Source organism: Lycium ferocissimum, unplaced genomic scaffold, assembly GCF_029784015.1.
Source record: "Lycium ferocissimum isolate CSIRO_LF1 unplaced genomic scaffold, AGI_CSIRO_Lferr_CH_V1 ctg7998, whole genome shotgun sequence".
In the NCBI taxonomy this organism is placed as follows: domain Eukaryota; kingdom Viridiplantae; phylum Streptophyta; class Magnoliopsida; order Solanales; family Solanaceae; genus Lycium; species Lycium ferocissimum.
In genome coordinates, this window is record NW_026727045.1 from 1826 (window position 1) to 18900 (window position 17075).

A 17075-nucleotide genomic window follows, 5' to 3' on the forward strand; every position below is an offset into this window, starting at 1 on the left:
AAATTTAAAAATATGACTTTATTTGGAGGTAGTCGACCTGTAAGCATGACTATATTCTGAGGGTAGTCAACCTAAAATTTAAAAATATATTTGTATTTGACTAAAATTTAAAAAAATATTTGTATTTGGAGGTAGTCAACCTGAAATTTAAAACATGACTATGTTTGGAGGTATTCAACTTGAAATTTAAAAATATGACTTTATTGTGAGGCAGTCAACCTAAAAATATGACTTTATTTGGAGGTAGTCAACCTGAAATTTAAATACGTGACTGTATTCTGAGGTGGTCAACCTATAAATATGACTTTATTTGGAGGTAGTCAACCTGAAATTTAAAAACATGACTTTATTCTGAGGCAGTCAACCTATGAAAAATATGACTTTATTTGGAGGTAGTTAACGTATGAAAATATGACTTTATTCGGAGGTAGTCAACCTGAAATTTAAATACGTTACTGTATTCTGAGGTAGTCAGCCTGAAATTTAAAAATATGACTTTATTTTGAGGTAGTCAACCTAAAATTTAAAAATATGACTATGTTTGGAGATAGTCAACCTGAAATTTAAAAATATGACTTTATTGTGAGGCAGTCAACCTAAAAATATGACTTTATTTGGAGGTAGTTAACCTGAAATTTAAATACGTGACTGTATTCTGAGGTGGTCAACCTATAAATATGACTTTATTTGGAGGTAGTCAACTTGAAATTTAAAAACATGACTTTATTCTGAGGCAGTCAACCTATGAAAAATATGACTTTATTTGGAGGTAGTCAACCTATGAAAAATATGACTTTATTTGGAGGTAGTCAACCTATGAAAATATAACTTTATTCGGAGGTAGTCAACCTGAAATTTAAATACGTGACTGTATTCGGAGGTAGTCAACCTGAAATTTAAATGCATGACTTTATTCTAAGGCAGTCAACCTATGAAAAATATGACTTTATTTGGAGGTAGTCAACCTAAAAATATGAGAAAAGAAGGGATTTTTGTTCCCTAAAATGCAACCAGGGAATGTCGTACCTTGTGAAGACATAAAAAGAAACAGGGGTTTTTGTTCCCTAAAATGCAACCAGGGAATGTCGTACCCTGTGAAGGCATCGTAAAAAAGTAGGGGTTTTTGTTCCCTAAAATGCAACCAGGGAATGTCGTACCCTGTGAAGTCATGAAAAAAAGTAGGGGTTTTTGTTCCCTAAAATGCAACCAATAATAACATGATTATATGCATATCAAAGGAAAAACAAACATTTGAGAACTTTACTTTATAGCGTTCATCATTTTTTTTTAAGAACTGTTTTCCTAAATTTCTTCGCCCCTGTTTTCAACAAAGAAAAATTTGTTAGTCTTAAAATGGTGGTCGGTTTGTGGCCTTCACTCGCTGTGGAAATTGTCTTAGAGCCCATCCCACTTTACGAAAAACGAGGCTGATAGTGATCGACCAAATTGCTTAGAAACTATCTTTGCTTGCGAGAGACCATGATCTTTCAATGCCCACCTTGACTATTTTGTACCCAGTATCATTTTGCGTATGTGGTGTAACCGATCTTATTCTTAGAGCGAATTTTTGTTGTGGTGATCCTTCCCCCTAGTACCTCGAAATAATGCTTTGCTTTTTGGGCAGTTCACTTTCCTGGATAGATCATAAATGGCTTTATGCCGTTGCCGATGCGGTGCGTGCCCAATAGTCTTTGCTCTGTACCTCTAGGAAACTGTAGTCAATTTTGCCGCCTTTTCTTTGCTCTTGAATTTGATCCAAGATTATACCGAAAGGGACTCAAAGAACATACTAGAGATAAGGAGAAGAAAATGACAAAAAATAAAAAATAAAAAGAGTTATCTTTAAACAAAAAGGTGTCCCTTTCGGGGAAAGAGGGAAGAGGCTTATTTGGAGGTATATGCCGACTTCAATGAATCATGACATGCATTTTGGACTGGACATTTGATCCGTCTGAGTTGTCTAAATCTCAAAATATAGTACCCTTTAATCCAAAACCGAGCTCTCTACCTAGATCGTGTTCATGCCGGAATAGAAGAAACTCATTCGATCAATGGTTCCCTTTGCGGGTCTTCACCAACTGACCTCTCTCAACTTACAATCATCTTATAGTGCCCTTGAGGGTTTTCACCAATAAGATTCTATCTCTCTCTCTCTCTTTTTTTATTTTTTTATTTTTTATAAACTTACAATCTTCTTATAGTGCCCGTGAGGGTTTTCACCAATAAGACTCTCTCATTTTTTTTTTTAATTTTTTTTTTTGAACTTACTATCGCCTTATAGTGCCCGTAAGGGTTTTCACCAGTAAGACTCTCTCATTTTTTCTTTCCTCCTTTGCGTTCAAATAAAGCGTTGTATACAGCACCAAAGTCGTGGCACGCTGATTTGGCATTCTCAAAGATCGATTAGAAGGTCTTAAAGGGGAAAGGCAAAAAGAATCATAGATTGAATTACAACTTTGGAACCTTTTTATGAAATATCTGGAAAAAAAAAAAATGTCCCAGTTTCTTCGAATACTAGGGAAATATGATTTTTTTTTCTTTTGAGTGGTGGGACCGAACCCCGAAATAGGGCTGCCTACGTATCCTTTTAGGAATCAGGTCGAACGTAGTTCAATAAACACATTTGATTTTTTTTTGTTGTTTTTTTGTTTTTTTTTGTTTTTTGTTTTTTGTTTTTTTTGTTTTTTTTTTTTGCGCTACATTAGTTCCAAAGAGGGAAAAACAAAGAAAATGTAAACAAAGCTCAAAAGGTCTAGAAAGGGGTGACCGGTGTTTGGATAGTGAGAACGATAGCCTTTCGTCATCCCAACCTGAAAATGCCAAGTACCATCGCGTCGAAGTGAAAGCATATCAAACATAATATCTTTTGGTAGTCTGCGTTAATGGCTATGTCAGCCACCTTTCCTTCTATATCGGACAACTGCAAAGCTCCTTTTGACAACACCTGTTTGATAACATAAGGGCCCTGCCAATTTGGGGCAAATTTTCCCCTCGCTTCTTCTTGGTGCGGAAGGATGCGACAAGTTGGCCCACCTCAAAATGTCTTGGACGCACCTTCTTGTTGTAGGTGCGAGCCATCCTTTGCTGGTATAACTGGCCAAAACAAACCGCCATCAACCGCTTTTCATCGATTAACGACAATTGTTCTAGTCTAGACTTGACCCATTCAGTGTCATCAATCTCTGCTTCAACAATGATTCGAAGAGAGGGGATCTCTACTTCGCCGGGGTATGACCGCCTCAGTTCCATAAACCAATAAGTAAGGAGTTGCGCCAACAGACGTGCGGATAGTCGTGCGGTACCCTAAAAGAGCAAAAGGCAATTTCTCTTGCCATTGCCTGGATCCTTGTACCATCTTCCTGAGGATCTTCTTGATGTTTTTGTTTGCAGCTTCAACAGCTCCATTGGCTTTGGGCCGATAAGGGGTAGAGTTGTGATGCACAATTTTAAATTGCTCACATACCTCCTTCATGAGATGACTATTAAGATTGGCGCGCATTGTCCGTGATAATGGTCTTTGGTATACCAAAATGACATATGATGTTAGAGTGAACAAAGTCTACCACCGCTTTCTTGGTGGTCGATTTGAACGTAACGACTTCTACCCATTTGGTGAAGTAGTCAATGGCCACTAGAATGAATCGTGCCCATTAGAAGCTTTTGGCTCAATTGGCCCAATAACATCTATCCCCCGAGCTACGAAAGGCCAAAGAGCAGACATAGGGTACAACTCGAAGGGCGAATGAATCGAATCCCTTGTGAATTTGGCATTGATGACACTTGCGAACAAAGCGAAAACAATCTCTGTTATATCCGGCATTTCTGCACATTTGGAAAATTTGGAATAATTTTTGCTTGTAGGAAATAAGGCCATATTTGGATTTTTCTTAGCAAGTGTGAGCCGGTTATGGAAGTTTGAATGCGAAAACACCGGAGAAGGCCTAAGGGCAAAATTGGAATTTTGGAAATATGTTTCGGGAATTTGCAAACGAGAATTCTAGTGAATTGGGCTCAAAAAAAAAAAATAAGAAAAATGAGGCCCAAAATGCATGTGGTGGCCGGCCAACTATGTTGGCCCAAACCCATGGAGTTGGTCATGTGCTATGCCATGTGACCAACTAAATTATTATAAGAGAGGTCAAGATTCAAGAGAATTCAAGAAACAACAAGAAAAATCAAGAGCAAAAGAAAAAAAGGCCTCTCGGCCGAATGAAGAGAAAAGAGAAAGAGAAAGAAAAAAATTTCTTGGAGCTTGGTCTTTGACCCAAAAATTTGGTTCTTCTTGAATCCTTGATAAGTTCGAAGTGCTCTTCAACATGGTATAATTATTTATGCGAGAAAGCCACGTTTGCGGCAAATTGGAATTTCAAGAGAAAGGTAAGAATTTGACCCTTTTGTGTTGGAAAATTATATATGTGTTGTAGCATATGTAGAGTGGCATGAAGATTATGGAATTATGATGTGTGTGTGCATGGCGTGTGTGTGTGTGAAAGGTGTGCATGGCCGTGTGTATATATGTGTTGTACGGCTATGATGAGTTAAATTATGTTGTGTTCTAGTTGTGGTTGTGATGGAAGTCATATTAGAAATGAAAGTTGAATGAATTTGATGGAAGTTGAAAAGTGTGTGTGTGGCCGTGTGGTGTAGCCAAGGAAAGGAAAATGATTTGAGGTTTATTTGGTTTGTTAGTTGTGTTGTTGAGGCATTTATGATGTAAATAAGAGTTGAATGATTTAAGTTGACATTGAAATTGGTTGTATGCAATTAGGAGAAATTAGGTGAATTTTATATGATGTTTATGTAAGTATGGAAGTAAGATTATAGATGTAAAGTAGGATTATGGATGACGAAATTGGAAGATGGAAATATGTTATGAATACTTATGTTGAAAAATCGGAAGTTGGATGCATTATGGTCTTGATGGAAACATTTGCATATTTAGTATATTTTGTAAATACTTTATGGAAATGGTATGAAATGTCTCGAAGTGTATTTGAATGGTTTTGGATTAGTAAATAAATATGAGAACGTTGACGTGAAGTTGGAAGTGTGGAGTCGGAATGGAAACTATTGCATTATATTGGAAAGTTGACTAGTTGTGTTATGTTGTGATTGTTGATGTTATTGATGTTGTTGTTGGGTTGTTGTTAGTTGTTTTGAGCCGAGTTGAATCTCGGGGCGTTGTATTTATAGGGGAAGTCTTCCGAAATTTCGGTAGCCAAATACTTACCCAAAGTTGAAATGTTAACTTGCATGAATAGTAATTGGTAAAGATGACCATTTTGCATTTTTGACGAAACGGGATTGGAGATTAAGCGAGCGTGAGACGTCCGTAAGGTATGTAACGCTTACCTATCCTTCATATGGCATGTCCTAGGCCTACTAGGCCGAAAACGGAACCTCGGGACTAATTGCTCGCTCCTAGAAATCCGAGTTTGCTTTTGGTTACTATTCATTCAGCGCAACTGAATCAAAATGTTTGCCTTTGGATATAAAAATGCATAAACCTTTGTATCTGTCGCAAATGAGTCCAAATGGCTCCGAAACTTTCACGGACAACTTTATGGAGCCTAACGTTTGTAAATTGTGTTCGTCGCCTCGGCCTGACCGAGGTGGGCCCGCAAGTCCCGAGGCTTCCCTTATCTGGTTTGTCCGACTCCTTTTCGTATGATATAAAAAGAGGTGTTTGCCTACGACTCTAAGGTCCGTTCGAATGTCTTATTATGTTATTTGAACGCTCATCTCTATGAGCGCTACTATATTTTCCGAGAATAACTTACGACATGTTTTTCGAAAAATTGATACTAAAAGTCCGCAACCTTTGTACACTAATTTCCGATTCATTTGATACTCGCTTTGAGCTTTTTGATACTAATGTATTTGTATATGAAATTATGTGTCGATTTCTGGAGTTTACTTTAATATGCATATGATTTCTGCACTACTCTGTTCGTGCCGATTATTATGATTTCGTTCGCCGTACCGGGCCGGTTTTGTGATCGTGCGTGTTATGATATATTCGGAAGTATGATGTGTTACGGTTTCGAGACCTCGCCATAGGGCCGGTTACCGTCGATGGTGTTATGATGTGATATGGCTTCGTTATGTTTGATGATGTGATGTGTGTGACATTATGATCTGTTCGGAGCTGTACGGAGATTTGAAAACTTCTGGAGTATGATGTGGTGTGGCGCCAACGACAGGCGGGCGACCACCGTTCTAAGAGCCTATGCATGATTTTTATTTGCATTCTGCACGTTTGCATTCTGTACAGGTTTGGGTCTGTTTCTTCTATATTTGTTCTGTATCTCCTGACTCCAGTTTTGATTTGGATTACTATACCTTCTGCTTTACATACTCGCACTTTTCCGTACCGACCCTCCTTTCTCGCGGGGGCCGTTTCATGCGCGCGCGCGGCTACGTGCGCTCGGTTGGGTGATTCCCGGTTTAGGCTACCTATTCTGCTACATTGGAGTGCTCCCTCGATCCGGAGCCCACATTTGGTATATATGCTTCGCTTTTGGATATACGTATACATTTGCTACTATTTGGGTACGGCGGGGCCCGTCCCGTCATATGTTCGTATGTCGTTCGTTTTGTGAGGCCCGTAGTCATGTTTGTGGGTCGTGGGTCCGATCGTTCGTATGTGATTTCGGTTTGTACGTATATGATTTCGATTTGCGTCCTTAAGCGGCCCCGTAGGCTATTATGGCCAATATGGCCCGTCTGTTTGCATGAGTGTGTTTGGGCGATGTACATTCCGCCAACTTTGATTCTGATGTGATGTTTGACACGGGTGCCCGCTCAGGATCGCATTTGTATGATATACGCTTTCGACTATCGGTAAAATAAGGTCCGTTAAATCCGAACTTGTGGTATCACGATCGATTTGGTTCGTAAGTTTGTTCGGGTGCCTAGGTAGGGCACCGATCCACGGCCCAGAGCCGGGTCGTGACAAAAGTGGTATCGAAGCGATCTTGTCCTCGGAATGTCTACGAGCCGTGTCTCGTAGAGTCTTGTTTATCGGTGTGTTGTGCACCACATCTATAAACAGGAGGCTATGGGACATCTAGGATGTTACCTTTCTTTGGATCTTAGATCGTGCGATAGAGCCAGCCGTAGGAAATGCATTTATTTTTACTAATCCTTGATTTCAGCTAGAGAACGGCATCGATAGAAGACAATGATTGATGATATTGGAAGCTACACAGTATGCGAGGTAAGTAATGGCACGGAGGATGTGTATTGGGAAAGTTATTTGAAGTATGCTTGAAGTATGATTGAAATGTCAAGTCGAAGATCGAAAAGGAAAATAAATAGGAAAATGCCATCGGTGCCGTTTGAATTATGTATGCATGTATGCAAGGTAAGTCTCGACGTCTCCATATTTCTACTTGAAATTATTAGCCGTGTGTGGCTATGATACGATGTGATACGTACGTATATATGTTGGCCCTGTGAGGCATGATTGGTATGTACGCGTACGGGTGTTGGAGTAGTAAGAAATACGGAAGGAACCTGCCCGATTTTCTCCGGCATTATAAAAGGAAAATGAGATGTACGTTCTTAACATGTCTTGAACGTCGACGCGATAGAGTAAATTTATTACGTTGGACTAAAAATTTCAGAGATATCCTCTATGCTATTCGTAAGAAGCACCCTCTTTGTATGGGAAATTCTATTTCGAGAAAGTATATATGAGACGACGAATTTGGCAACTTATTTAAACTTGTGGGATGTGTGGAATTTGATATATAGACGAAGGTAAGTATTGAGGATTTACATAAGGAGCGACACGATACGCATATGGTCAGAAAAGTGAAAGACTCTTCTCTAGATCGGGGTGGGACCCGCCACGGGAAGCGTCCGAAAATTTGCTAAGACCCCCGATACGTGACAAAGGTCGTGTGGGGAATTACGTGACAAAGGACGTGTGGGGGAATGGACGTGACCATCCCGGCATTAGGACACTAAAGAATGCCTTAAAGATTCGAGGTTAAGCGTCTAACGTGACGAGGTCGAAAAAGAAAGTGAGTAAGGATGTTGGAACAAAGGGATGGGTTTAACAAAAACCCCCCACGATGCATAAAACCCCGTGTGTGGAAGTGTGACGAACGGTGATAAATAAAAGATGCGTATTTGTGGTATTGTAAATGGATTGGGGTAGGACGTAAGGTAAGAAGACGATGGTAAGAAGAAAAGGTTATGTGCGTAAGTATGAGAAAGTACAAAAGGGACCTAAAGGCTATTGTACAGGGTAAACGGAGTTCAAAGGATACGGAATAGCTTACTTGCTATAGCCGATTGGATACTTTGATGCAACGATTCAAGGTACAAAAATTGGAGTGAGTAATGAAACGTTAGCAAGGGAACTTCCGTAAGCCCCAAAGCATTAGTGAGAAGTGGTTTGACTTTGATCGGGATTTTGTGTGCCATACTCTTGTACCTCCGATTTCGATGAAACTCTGTCTATTATGCCTCTGCATCTCCGAATCCGATTACGCTTCTATTTGATGTACCTCCGTTCGTTCGACTCTGATTATGAATACGTTTGATATACCTCGTATGCCTAACTCGATTATGAATCGTCGACGTAGCTCGCACGTCTCGATTTTGATTACAAATACGTACGATATATCTTCGTCTGTCCGACTCCGATTACGATGCCGTTCGATATACTTCGTACGTTTGGCCCGATTACGAATCGCTCGATATGACATCGGAGTATGATTTTGTCTGGGCCGTACTTCGGTACTTCCGAATGCGAACACGTTTGTCGACATACGTACGTACGTCGACCTCGACCGCGGATCCGTCCGGCATATAAATGTACGTACGTCCGACTTTGACTACGGACCTATTCGATATAGTTCAGTGCGTCTGAATCTGATTGTGGGTTTGTCCAATAAGCTTTTGTACGTCTGGCTCCGAGTTTGAATCGGCTCATGATAACGTTGGATTATGCTTCTGCCTGTCGTACTTTTGTACCTCTGATTCTGGATCTGGCTTTGTCCGACATCCGTCTGATCTCCTGGTTCTGATAAAGATTCTGTTCGTCATATGTCCCATTTAAGATTATGCAACCCGCTAGACTAATAAAGATTTCGAGCAGCCCTAACGCGGTAATATCAGGGAATGATAGAAGGAGTTGGGAAAGAAATGCCCTCACAAGTGCTCTGATTAAATACGAGTATGTGGTTGGCAAGAGAGCCCCCCCCTGAGGAGTTTTCCTTTCAGACCTACAAGGCTAATTTAACATTCGAGGACGAATGTTCTAAAGGGGGGGAGAATGTTATATCCGGCATTTTTGCACATTTGGAAAATTTGGAATAATTTTTGCTTGTAAGAAATAAGGCCATATTTGGATTTTTCTTAGCAAGTGTGAGCCGGTTATGGAAGTTTGAATGCGAAAACACCGGAGAAGGCCTAAGGGCAAAATTGGAATTTTGGAAATATGTTTCGGGAACTTGCAAACGAGAATTCTAGTGAATTGGGCTCAAAAAAAAAATAAGAAAAATGAGGCTCAAAATGCATGTGGTGGCCGGCCATACTATGGCCCAACCCATGTTAAATTTGCTATTCATGTGACCAATAAATTATATAAAGAGGTCAAGATTCAAGAGAATTCAAGAAACAACAAGAAAAATCAAGAAAAAAAAAAAAAGGGCCTTCGGCCGAATGGAGAGAAAGGAGAAAGAAAAAGAAAAAAAAAATTCTTGGAGCTTAGTCTTTGACCCAAAAATTTGGTTCTTCTCGAATCCTTGATAAGTTCAAAGTGCTCTTCAACATGGTATAATTATTTATGCGAGAAAGCCACGTTTGCGGCAAATTGGAATTTCAAGAGAAAGGTAAGAATTGACCCTTTTGTGTTGGAAAATTATATATGTGTTGTAGCATATGTAGAGTGGCATGAAGATTATGGAATTATGATGTGTGTGTGCATGGCGTGTGTGTGTGTGTGTGAACGTGTGTATATATGTGTTGTACGGCTATGATGAGTTAAATTATGTTGTGTTCTAGTTGTGGTTGTGATGGAAGATATAGAAATGAAAGTTGAATGAATTTGATGGAAGTTGAAAAGTGTGTGTGTGGACCTTGTAATGTAAAGGAAAGGAAAATGATTTGATTTATTTGGTTTGTTAGTTGTGTTGTTGAGGCATTTATGATGTAAATAAGAGTTGAATGATTTAAGTTACATTGAAATTGGTTGTATGCAATTAGGAGAAATTAAGAATTTTATATGATGTTTATGTAAGTATGGAAGTAAGATTTAGATGTGAGGATTATGGATGAAATTGGAAGATGGAAATATGTTATGAATACTTATGTTGAAAAATCGGAAGTTGGATGCATTATGGTCTTGATGGAAACATTTGCATATTTAGTATATTTTGTAAATACTTTATGGAAATGGTATGAAATGTCTCCGAAGTGTATTTGAATGGTTTTGGATTAGTAAATAAATATGAGAACGTTGACGTGAAGTTGGAAGTGTGGAGTCGGAATGGAAACTATTGCATTATATTGGAAAGTTGACTAGTTGTGTTATGTTGTGATTGTTGATGTTATTGATGTTGTTGTTGGGTTGTTGTTAGTTGTTTTGAGCCGAGTTGAATCTCGGGGGCGTTGTATTTATAGGGGAAGTGCTGCCGAAATTTCGGTAGCCAAATACTTACCCAAAGTTGAAATGTTAACTTGCATGAATAGTAATTGGTAAAGATGACCATTTGCAGATTTTTGACGAAACGGGATTGGAGATTAAGCGAGCGTGAGACGTCCGTAAGGTATGTAACGCTTACCTATCCTTCATATGGCATGTCCTAGGCCTACTAGGCCGAAAACGGAACCTCGGGACTAATTCTGCTCCTAGAAATCTGAGTTTGCTTTTGGTTACTATTCATTCAGCGCAACTGAATCAAAATGTTTGCCTTTGGATATAAAAATGCATAAACCTTTGTATCAGTCGCAAATGAATCCAAATGGCTCCGAAACTTTCACGGACAACTTTATGGAGCCTAACGTTTGTAAATTGTGTTCGTCGCCTCGGCTTTGACCGAGGTGGGCCCGCAAGTCCCGAGGCTTCCCTTATCTGGTTTGTCCGACTCCCTTCTGTATGATATAAAAAGAGGTGTTTGCCTACGACTCTAAGGTCCGTTCGAATGTCTTATTATGTTATTTGAACGCTCATCTCTATGAGCGCTACTATATTTTCCGAGAATAACTTACGACATGTTTTTCGAAAAATTGATACTAAAAGTCCGCAACCTTTGTACACTAATTTCCGATTCATTTGATACTCGCTTTGAGCTTTTTGATACTAATGTATTTGTATATGAAATTATGTGTCGATTTACGGGTTTACTTTAATATGCATATGATTTACGCTACTCTGTTCGTGCCGATTATTGTGATTTCGTTCGCCGGTACCCGGGCCGGTTTTGTGATCGTGCGTGTTATGATATATTCGGAAGTATGATGTGTTACGGTTTCCGAGACCTCGCCATAGGGCCGGTTACCGTCGATGGTGTTATGATGTGATATGGCTTCTGTTATGTTTGATGATGTGATGTGTGTGACATTATGATCTGTTCGGAGCTGTACGGAGATTTGAAAACTTCTGGAGTATGATGTGGTGTGGCGCCAACGACAGGCGGGCGACCACCGTTCTAAGAGCCTATGCATGATTTTTATTTGCATTCTGCACGTTTGCATTCCGTACAGGTTTGGGTCTGTTTCTTCTATATTTGTTCTGTATCTCCTGACTCCAGTTTTGATTTGGATTACTATACCTTCTGCTTTACATACTCAGTACTTTTTCCGTCGACCCTCACTTCGGGGTGCGTTTCGTACCGCGCAGGTACGGGCGCTCGGTTGGGTGATTCCCTGGTTTAGGCTACCTAATACGCTACATTGGAGTGCTCCTCGATCGGAGCCCACATTTGGTACATATGCTGCGATCGGATATTTACTTTGCATTTGCTCTTGTTTGGGTACGGCGGGCCCTTTCCCGTCATATGTTCGTATGTACGTTACATTTGTAGAGGCTGTAGTCATGTTTGTGGGTCGTGGGTCCGGTCTGTTCGTGTGTGTTTCGGTTTGTACGTATATGATTTCGATTTGCGTCCTTAAGCGGCCCCGTAGGCTATTATGGCCAATATGGCCCGTCTGTTTGCATGAGTGTGTTTGGGCGACGTACATTCCGCCAACTTTGATTCTGATGTGATGTTTGACACGGGTGCCCGCTCAGGATTGCATTTGTACGATATCTGCTTTCGACTATCAGTATGAGTAAGGTCTGTCAAATCTGAACTTGTGGTATCACGATAAATTGGTTCGTAAGTTTGTTCGGGTGCCTAGGTAGGGCACCGATCCGCCCAATTTGGGTCGTGACAATCTCGCTCCATGGTAAGCCAATAGCATCTGCTCGAAGAATCTTTCTTTGCTAGAACATAATCATTCATGTGCGGGCCACATACTCGGAGTGCGCATTCATGATCGTTTCTTCTTCGGGTATTCACACATCTCAACAAATTCAAATCAGGGTCCTTTGTATAAGATCTCCCCACTCGAAAGAAACTATTGGAAAGTCGCCTAATAGTACTTTTTTATCTCCATCGGTATGTAATGGATATTCTTTTGTTTTTTAGGAATCTTTTGATATCGTGATACCATGGCTCGCATCTACCACTCTCTTCAATTGTATTGCAATAACCGTGTTGATCCCTAATCTGAATCTCCAACGGATCAATGTAAGCATTGCCTGGTATGGAAGCATTGAGGCTAAGGTGGCCAAAGCATCAGCCAACTCATTGTGACATCTGGGAATATATCTGAACTCGATTGACTTAAACCTTTTGCTAAGGTCCTCCAAACATTGTTTGTACGGAATGAGCTTGATGTCTCGAGTTTCCCATTCACCCTGAGCTTGCCGAATGAGTAAGTCAGAATCTCCCAAAACTATTAACTCATGTGCATCCAGATGTATTGCCATGTTTAAACCCATTATGCAAGTATTCATTTGTATTATTGGTACGGAAAGAAATGAAGTTGTACCGTGGCGGGATAATGATGCCCCATTGGTGAAACGAGAATTGCCCCAATCCCGACACCTTTAATGTTGACCGCCCCATCAAAGTATAATTTCCAGATGTGACTGTCATCGCGAACTTCTTCCTCAACTGAATTAATCTCTTCGTTAGGAAAGTAAGTATTCAAAGGCTCATACTCATCGTCAACTGGGTTTTCTAACAAATGATCGGCCAATGCTTGTGCTTTTATAGTGGTGCGGGTGTCATAGATAATGTCAAACTCCGTAAGTAAAATCTGCCACTTTGCTAACCTTCCACTCGGCATACGTTTCTGAAAGATATACTTCAAAGGGTCCATTTGAGATATGAGGTGAGTCGTATAGGACGAAAGATAGTGCTTCCGTTTCTGGGCGACCCAAGTCAAGGCACAACACGTTCTTTCTAAAAATGTGTATTTTACCTCATAGCTTGTGAACTTCTTGCTCAAATAATAGATCGCTTGTTACTTCTTACCTGTGGCATCATGTTGTCCTAGAATGCACCCAAAGGAATTATCCGTCCGATGATACAAAAACAAAGGCCTACCCGGTTCTGGCGGGACAAGCACTGGAGGGTTCGATAAATATTCCTTAATCTTATCAAAAGCCTCTTGACACTCGTCTGTCCACTTGACGGCGGCATCCTTCTTCAACAGCTTGAATATGGGCTCACATGTAGTGGTGAGCTGAGCGATGAACCTACTGATGTAGTTCAACCTACCAAGAAGACTCATGACTTCAGCTTTGTTCTTCGGGGGTGGTAATTCCCGAATGGCCTTTATCTTGGAGGGTCTAATTCAATTCCTCGCCGACTAACTATAAACCCTAAAAGTTTCCCAGATGGAACTCCAAATGCACACTTGGCTGGATTGAGCTTGAGGTTGTACTTGCGCAATCTTTCAAAGAACTTTCTCAGATCACGCACATGGTCAGCTTGAGTTTTGGACTTAATGATCACATCATCGACGTACACTTCGATTTCTTTATGCATCATGTCATGCAAGATAGTAGTCATAGCTCTCATGTAAGTTGCCCCTGCATTCTTCAAACCAAATGGCATGACCCTGTAATAGTAAGTACCCCATGGGGTGGTGAAGGAGGTCTTTTTTGCATCCTCTTCATCCATCAAAATTTGGTGATACCCGGCATAACAATCCACAAAAGATTGAATCTCGTGTTTTGCACAATTGTCAACAAGAATGTGGATATTAGGCAAGGGAAAGTTGTCCTTTGGACTACCTTTGTTCAAATCTCTATAGTCAACACAAACTCTGGTTTTCCCATCCTTCTTTGGTACGGGCACAACATTTGCTAGCCATGTAGTAAATCGGATGACCCTGATCACATTTGCACTCAATTGCTTCATGATTTCCTCTTTAATCTTATCACTTACCTCTTTCTTAAATTTTCTTTGCTTTTGTTGGACTGGTGGGAAATCATGGTATGTAGGAAGTTTGTGCACTACCAGATCAACGCTCAAACCCGGCATGTCATCATAAGACCAAGCGAACACATCTTTGTATTCAAACAAAACCTGGATTATGTCATCTCTGGTCTTTTGTTCGGCATGAATGCTTATCTTTGTTTCTCTAGTTTCCTTAGAAGTTCCCAAATTAATTGCCTCGGTTTCATTTAGATTAGGCTTAGGTTTATTCTCAAATTGATCCATTTCCTTTTTTATTTCTTCAAAAGCCTCTTCTTCATCATATTCATCAACCTCTTGATTCGTTGTTTCGAGATTAGATAGCTCTTTAAGATCTGGACGTGAATTCCGCATGCATGTCATGTTATTAAAGCGGCATTAATGAAATTGAAATGAAAATTAAATAACAAAATTAGGGAAAAAGAGAAGATAGAATTGACCGAAAAAAAACTTTCATGAAACTTCATTTTATTGAATTGGAAAGGATAGAAGGGTTAACATGGAGCATATAAAAAACTAAACTATAAAACTTCATTTTATTGGATTACCATGGATTACCACCCAGAGAATAATCCAAATATAGGAAAAACAGCAAAATAAACTACCAAGACTCCTTCCTTGTGGGGAGAGGAGTAGCTTCCCAGTTGGTGAGCTTGACTTCTGGGCCAATACGTTGCACATCTGCATGACTAGGGCCTTCACCAATCTGAACCATGTTTACCCCATAGAACATTTCTTTGAGACCTTGACATATTTCGTCCACGTCATCTTGGACAGACATGTCCTTATTCTCTTCAAGACGTGACCTAGTAAAAGACTTGGCAATGTGGGGAACTGGCTTTGGCAATTTCCAAACCTTATTTTTCTGCTCTTTTGCCCATTTCCTATCAGCTTTAGTTGGCCTAAAACCCAAACCAAAAGTATCTTGATTACCAAACGGAGAGATAGGGTCAACAATTCCTTGCAACGACACCCCCAAGCCCTTTCCTGGCTCATAACCGTTTTGCAGCATTTGTGTAGCCACCATGACCGAAGTAGAGGATAGACGAGGCTCTGGGATAGGCTTCCCTTCCATAAACTGATCAGCTGCCACTATCTCAAAGGTCTGAAATACGAGGGATTCACAACCTTCCTTGGCCTCGACGCATGGGATGGAAGGGTCTCTATATATTGAAAGATCATCTTCACCGTGAACAATAATTTCTTGTTTCTCATATTCAAACTTGACCACTTGGTGTAAAGTAGATGGCACCGCTCTGGCTGCATGGATCCATGGCCTTCCTAAAAGCAAGTTGTAGGAAGTGTCCATGTCTATAACTTGGAATGTGATCCCAAAATCAACAGGTCCAATTTTTAAAGTAAGATCAATCTCACCAATGGTGTCTCTTTTTGTGCCATCAAAAGCTCGAACACACACATTGTTAGTACGAATTCTATCTGTGCTGATTTTCAAACTCTGCAAAGTAGAGAGGGGGCAGATGTCCACACCCGAGCCTCCATCAATCATGACTCTTTTCACATAATGTTCTTCACATTTGACAGTTAAATGCAAAGCCTTGTTATGTCCGGCTCCTTCCACAGGCAACTCATCGTCGGTGAAAGTGATTCTATTCACCTCAAATATTCTATTGGCCATCTTTTCCAAGTGACTTACGGTTGTTTTGTCCAAAACATGTGCCTCGTTCAGAATTCTAATCAATGCTTGACGGTGCTCTTTAGAATGTATGAGCAAAGATAGCAATGAAATCTGAGCAGGAGTTTTTCTCAACTGATCAATAATAGAGTAATCTTGAACTTTCATCTTCTTCATGAACTCTTCAACCTCTTCTTCGGTGATAGGTTTTTTCACTGGAAATTGGCTATCCCTAGCTTGTTTGGCTCTCCGTAATTCTTCTGGAGCATAACACCTTCCAAAACGCGTTAAGCCACCGGTTTCATCTATTTCTTCAACAATCTCTTTGCCCTTGTAAGTCACAGTGGTTTTGTTGTAGTTCCATGGGACAGTTTTCATGTTTGTCACTGGAAGTTGTGTCGTGTGCTTTATCACAATTGGTTCTGTCATCTTTCCTAAACCATTCTGATTTTGACCAAACCTGGGAAAACCACTAGGAACATATAATTTTGGTCCAGTCACTGATATCTCTTTTTTCTTTATGGCTCCAGGGACATACAATATCAACTTCCCCGAGCCTCTGAGATTTGCATTAGAACTTGCACCTTTTACAATCAACGGTGCTTCTTGTGCGGACTTTGTCACCATACCCAACCCTTCTTTTAAGGTGTCAATTTCCATTACTATTTTGCTTGTTTGCTTGTATTCCTTATTGTCACAGATCATCCCAACAACATGAGCATTGTTGTGAGCAGGAAGTGGGTTGTTGGTGACATTCGGAGCCTCTTCGTCATGTATCACAATTGCTTTGTCATCAATTAGCTTCTCAATGTCTCTCTTCAAAGTAAAACAATTTTACGTACTATGACCCCGAGTGTTAGAATGATACTACTCTGACAGTGGGGTCAAAACCTCTTGCATTTGGGTTCACATTATACGGCATGATAGGTTCAATCAAACCCAATTGTATCAAT

At 40.2% G+C, this 17075-nt stretch overlaps 1 pseudogene; it reads right to left on the minus strand.

Annotated features, from left to right (window-relative positions):
* Positions 1 to 1297: 1297 nt before the first annotated feature.
* LOC132045806 (uncharacterized) lies at positions 1298 to 16872 on the minus strand (annotated as a pseudogene).
* Positions 16873 to 17075: the final 203 nt, after the last annotated feature.